Source organism: Triticum aestivum, chromosome 4B (genome assembly GCF_018294505.1).
Source record: "Triticum aestivum cultivar Chinese Spring chromosome 4B, IWGSC CS RefSeq v2.1, whole genome shotgun sequence".
Lineage (NCBI taxonomy): Eukaryota > Viridiplantae > Streptophyta > Magnoliopsida > Poales > Poaceae > Triticum > Triticum aestivum.
This window is the reverse complement of record NC_057804.1, coordinates 513,640,752-513,647,571: the sequence shown is the minus strand read 5'-3', so window position 1 is coordinate 513,647,571 and position 6,820 is coordinate 513,640,752.

Below are 6,820 nucleotides of genomic sequence, written 5' to 3'. Positions count from 1 at the left end.
AGATGATAACTTTGCATGATATCGGAGAGCTAAAATATAAAAGTAGGTGTTGTTATCATAAAGTTAGAATATATTACTTAAGTATTATAAATAGCGAGTGTGGAGTAATGATGGGACGGTGTGCGGAATTGTCCTAAGCATTTGTTAACAAGATCGGTAATCATTATTGCACTTTCTCTTCTTGGATCATATGCACTTATGGTTGAAACTCTAGCAAGCATTCGCAACTACTAGAGATCATTAAGGTAAAACCCAACCATAGCATTAAAGTATCAAGTTCTCTTTATTCCCATACGTCATGACCCACTTATCCGTGTTTGTGTTTCAGTCATTCATGCAACGCAGACAATAAGCAAACCATGAACATATTGCAAACCCTACAGCGGAGATCCCTCACGCTTACACAACATGGAGGGCACCATAGGATAGCACCAATAATAAAACATGCAACTCAAACCAATCTAGATCATCAATCAACCCAAAGACAAAGGAAATCTACTCAAACCATCATAGGATGGCAACACATCATTGGATCATAATATGTGGCATAGAGCACCATGTTCAAGTAAGTGATTACAGCGGGGTGCGGGAGAGTGGACCGCGTAAAAGAGATGAGGATGATGATGATGGTGATGTTGATGAATACGATCACCGCGGCGATGATTCCCCTCCCGATGGCACTCCGGCACCACCGATAGAGAGGAGGAGAGGTTCTCCCCCTTGTGCTTCCTCCTCCATGGCCTCCCCCCTAGATGGGAAGAGGTTCTCCCTCTGGTCCTTGGCCTTCATGGCGATGATGGCCCCTCCGAGATCCCCCCATGGCCTCTGGTGATGATGGCCCCCTCCGGCAGGGCGTCGGAGGGGGCCTAGATTGATTTCTCTTGGTTCTGGAGGCTTGCGGCGGCGGAACTTACGATCTCCCTTTTTTCTGGGGTTTTTAGGATTTCTAGGAGGGTTTGGTGTCGGTTTCACACCAAGGGGGCCCAGAGGGAGTCCACGAGGTAGGGGGCGCGCCCTCCACCCTCGTGGTGGCCTCAGGACTCCCCTCCGGTAGATTTTCGTTCCCGTATTTTATATTTTCCAAAAATATTCTCCGTTGAATTTCAGCGCATCCCGAGAACTTTTATTTCTGCACAAAAACACCACCACGGTAGTTCTGCTGAAAACAACGTCAGGTCGGGTTAGTTCCAATCAAATCATACCAAAATCATGTAAAAATATTATAAACATGGCATGAATACTTTATAAATTATAGATACGTTCACTACTGGAATCAGGATCTTTGCCGTCAACCCTCTCGTTGCCGTCATCTAGCTGACGGCAAAGAAGCTCTTTGCCATCAAAGACGGCAAAGAAAGAGCTGACGGCAAAGAAGGTGTTTGCCGTCAGCCTTCTCTTTGCCGTCCGCTAGCTGACGACATAGAATCTTTGCCGTCCGCTAGCACACGTCAAAGATCATGGGTGGCGGACTGTAAGAACGACCTAACAGTCAGATCCCTTGCCATCAGCTAGCCGACAACAAAGATCATTTGTCGTCAACTAGCGAACGACAAAGAATTTGGTCGTTTTAACGATCGCTCCCCCCCGACCCCACCCCACGTGCCCCACCCCACCTCACCCTCCCCTCTCTCTCTGTCCCAGCCCCCACCTCACCCGCCCTGGCTCCCCCAACCCTGACCCCCCACCCCCGTCGCCGCCCCAACCCCCTGCCGCCGCCGCCCCGACCCCCTGCCCCCACTGCCCCGACCCCCTGCCCCCGTCGCTCCGAGCTCCGCCCCCGTGCGTCATCGCCCGAGGCCTCTTCGCCTCGCCTCTGCCTCGCCGCCCGAGTCCTGTCGTCGGCCATCGCCGCCCCGAGCTCCGGCCCTCCGGCGCCCCTACCGCCCCGAGCTCCGCCCCTCTCCTGACCCCGACCGTCCCCAACACCAAGGTGCGCCACCCCTCCCTCTTCCCTCCCTCTTATCTCTCTCTCTCTGTGTATGTGTGTGTGTGTGTTTAGGTTTAGGTTTAGGTCTAGGTTTTGGTCTAAGTTTAGGTTTGGCATGGTCCTAGTGCAGAATACTCATTGAACCAGAACTGGAATTGACCCTAGTGCAGAATACTCATTGAACCACATCACCTGCTGAATTATAGCTATTGGATCATGTAGTGGAACAATTTAAGCTGCGAGATGTGAATGCTATGATAAATAAACCGCCAGTCGATGTGTGCTCTCTCCTGAGGTTGTACGGTTTGTTCATCAGAGGCTTGGGATGGCAATGTCCAGTAGGCGCCATGGTGAGTGTGGGTACGCAACACGAGATTGAAAAATTAGAGAACTAGATTGGGTTAAGAAAGCATATGCGACTACTTGCCCTCAATGGTACAATGGGCATGCTTTGATATCACATACCTAGAACATCTACTTTTTACTGGTACAAACTTGGACAAGATGTTAACAAAGAAATTGAAGTTGGCCTTTAGTGTATATGATCAATTGTAGGCTGATTGGGATGCCCATACAAACTTTTTCACGTGCACCATGGAAAAGATGACAGTTCAGCTGGCGAGACAAATAACTTGGGGTTATTTCTTATAAGTTGTTATTTTATTGATTTCAGAACACTTAATTAATTTTGGTTACTATGCTCTGTTTTTCAAGTTTTCTTTCATGTCTAAAATCCCTAGTTTTGAAGGGTGCCAATTGCCATTCCCAACTAACCTACAAAATTAATTAAGTGTTGTTGATTATCAGAGATGGGGGGAGGCTGCCACCGCATGCTATGCTCTACCATAGTGGAGTACGAGTTGGACGGTTTCGAGTTCTTCACGATCATACTTGAGAATTCCTCCAAGAGGCAAGTATATAAAAGGAGCGATCTCGCCTTCACCGATCTCTTTATAACTCTGTTGTTTGCTACATAACTCCTTGACCCACGTTGCAAAGGCTGCCTGACACTTTTATGAAGATGATGGATGACCATCGACCAAAGAATGTGACGCTGCGATAGGCTGGCAGCGGGCTTCGCAGGCATTGGGATTTGGAGGTGGTGATCAGGAAGGACCACATGTACCTGTGTCGTGGCTGGGAGCAGTTCGTCCGTGCCTACGACCTGAGGCACGGGTACTTCCTTGTCTCCAGGTACGACGGCAACACCATGCTCACTGTGAAGGTGTTCAACACGACTATGTGCCGCATGTGCTACCAGGACGACGATGATGCCAGTATGCTCTGCCTCTTCTTACTCTCCATTTGGCTTTGTCTCACACTGATTGTTAAAAAACTTTGTTGCATTTGGTCAGGCAATCGAAGCAGCAGCAGCGACTCTGGCTACAACACTAGCATCAGTGACTCTGGCTACAACGAAAGCAACATCGAGGATGATCCGGAATGGAGTGGGGAAGAAGAGGAGCAGAGTGGGGATGAGGAGGTGCTGGCTGACGATGGGCAAGACATGGTGGTGGCTGAGGATGACCTAGCGATGTTGGTGGATAACGATGGGCAAGAGATGGTGGTGGCTCATGATGGGCAAGATATGGTGGTGGCTGAGGATGACCTAGCGATGGTGCTGCCTGAAGATGGCCTCGCGATGGTGGTGGTGCCTAACAATGACCTCACGATGGTGGTGGCGCTGGCGATCCCACAGTCGGGCGACATGACCATGCCAATTGTGGTAGAAGACTACATCACACTTCCTCCACTGACTCGCTGCTCTAGGCGCATCAGGATGAAGAAGGAGAAGGAGAAGAAGGAGGAGTGAACTATGTCAGGTATGTCAGATCTCCAAAATGATCTATACTTAGCTTTGTTTCCTAGGAAATGACCTAAGTTAGCTCTAATATGCTAAGTTACCTAGGTTTGTTCAATAATGGCATACACTTGGATTGTGTAAAAAATTTGGCATATTTATGCTTATTTAACAAAAAAATGGCATAATTAGTTAAGTTAGCTCCAAAATGACACATTTAACCTAGGTTAGCTCCAATATGATCCGTTTTAGCTAGTTTAGCTCCAAAATGATCCATATACGTTTTGACTTCACAACAATCATTATTGTAGATCTTATTCAAATAGAGAAACGAATTCGAATTTAGTTCATATTGAAATACGTTTGGAATGCACTAAAACATTCATTTGAGTAGTAGGTTGCATGCGTTATACACGCAGTGAAATATTTTAATTGAACATAACATGAATTCAAAGTTTTGAATGACATTTGTAGTGCGAATTGATTTGGTACAATACACGTTAGGCTTGTCCGGAAATTTCAACCCGCGCCTTGTTAGCCAGAAATATTTAAGATATATCTTTGTCTCGTTGTGCTTCGACAACACCCTCCATCTCAACCCGCGCCTTGCTATTCCAAAATTACAATGCACGCAAAAACACCCACCTCGTGTGAAATCCCAACACGCAAAATGCCCGTGATACCCCTGAACCGAAAGAACCGCCTCAAATCGGTGGGGGTACTTTCGTAACTTACTCCACATTTTGGACAAGTGCGTCCCTAAGCAATGGTTCCCCACTCCCATCCCATCCGCCCACCCATTCGTACACCGAGGCCGGGAAAACCTGCGAAGCCCCACTCCCTCCTCCGTCAGCCACCCAGTCGGAGCCTCTTCTCCGACGACATCGTCCACAGCAACACCTTGATGTCCCTCATCCATCGTACCGGATGAGGATCCGTTGTCGATCTGGTCGTGCCGCCGGTTCAGCCACCCCGGTCTCCACCTCCAAGGAGCTTCCACGACGTTCCCCTCGTCTTTCGCGCCACCTCCATTCCCACACCGCCGTGGTCACCTGCACCACCGGAAGAGCATCATTGATACGTCTCCAACGTATCTAAAATTTTTGATTGTTCCATGCTATTATATTACCTGTTTTGGATGCTTATGGGCTTTATTTTACATATTTATATCATTTTTGGGACTAACCTACCAACCGGAGGCCCAGCCCATATTGCTATTTTTTTTGCCTATTTGAGTATTTTGAAAAAAAGGAATATCAAACGGAGTCCAAACGGAATGAAACCTTCGGGAGCGTTATTTTTGGAACAAATCTGATCCAAAGAGCCTGGAGTGCAAGTCAAGAAAGCTCCGACGGCCCCACAAGATAGGAGGGAGCCCCCCCTGTAGGGCGCGCCCCCCTGTCTCGTGGGCCCCTCGGGCGTCCGCCGACGTACTTCTTCCTCCTATATATACCTACGGACCCCGAAAACATCCATGGGTACCACGAAACACAATTTCCACCACCGTAACCTTCTGTATCCGTGAGATCCCATCTTGGAGCCTTCGCCGGCACTCTGCCGGAGGGGGAATCGACCACGGAGGGCCTCTACATCAACATCCTTGCCCCTCCTATGAGTTGTGAGTAGTTTACCATAGACCTACGGGTCCATAGTTATTAGCTAGATGGCTTCTTCTCCCTTTTTGGATCTCAATACAATGATCTCCCCCTCTCTTGCGGAGATCTATTCAATGTAATCTCTTTTTGCGGTGTGTTTGTCAAGATCTGATGAATTGTGAGTTTATGTTCAGATTTATCTATGGTTATTAATTGAATCTTCTCTGAATTCTTTTATATGATTGAGTTATCTTTGCAAGTCTCTTCGAATTATAGGTTTGGTTTGGCCTACTAGATTGATCTTTCTTGCCATGGGAGAAGTGCTTAGCTTTGGGTTCAATCTTGCGATGTTCTTACCCAGTGACAGAAAAGGTTGCAAGACACGTATTGTATTGTTGCCATCGAGGATAACAAGATGGGGTTTATATCATATTGCAGGAGTTTATCCCGCTACATCATATCATCTTGCTTAAAGCATTACTCCGTTCTTATGAACTTAATACTCTAGATGCATGCTGGATAGCGGTCGATGTGTGGAGTAATAGTAGTAGATGTAGGCAGGAGTCGGTCTACTTGTTTTGGATGTGATGCCTATATACATGATCATGCCTAGATAACGTCATAATTATTTGCTTTTCTATCAATTGCTTGAATGTAATTTGTTCACCCACCGTAATACTTATGCTCTCGTTAGAAGCCTCTAGTGAAACCTATGTCCCTCGGGTCTATCTCTTATCATATTTGCTTTCAATCTACTTTCATTTGCATCTTTACTTTCTTGCATCTATATTATAAAATACCAAAAATATATCTATCTTATCATACTATCTTTATTAGATCTCACTTCCGCAAGTGGCCGTGAAGGGATTGACAACCCCTTTATTGTGTTGGTTGCGAGTTCTCAGTTTGTTTGTGTAGGTGCGTGGGACTCTTGAGGAGCCTCCTACTGGATTGATACCTTGGTTCTCAAAAACCGAGGGAAATACTTATGCTACACTTGCTGCATCACCCTCTCCTCTTCATGGAAAACCAACGCTAGCTCAAGACGTAGCAAGAAGGATTTTTGGCACCGTTGCCGGGGAGGTCTTCACTCAACTCAAGACATACCAAGTACCCATCACAAACTCATCTCCCTCGCATTTACATTATTTGCCATTTGCCTCTCGTTTTCCTCTCCCCCACTTCACCCTTGCCATTTTATTCACCCTCTCTTTCCCAATCTCCTCCTCTATATTCGCTCGCCTTTTTCCTTTTGTCGTTTTCTGTTTGATTGTGTGTTGGATTACTTGTTGCCATGGCACAAGATAATACCAAGTTGTGTGATTTCTCGAATACCAATAATAATGATTTCCTTAGTAATCCGATCGCTCCACTTAATGATGTTGAGTCTTGTGAAATCAATACTGCCTTGCTGAATCTTGTTATGAAAGATCAATTCGCCGGCCTTCCTAGTGAAGATGCCGCTACTCATCTAAACAATTTTGTTGATTTGTGTGA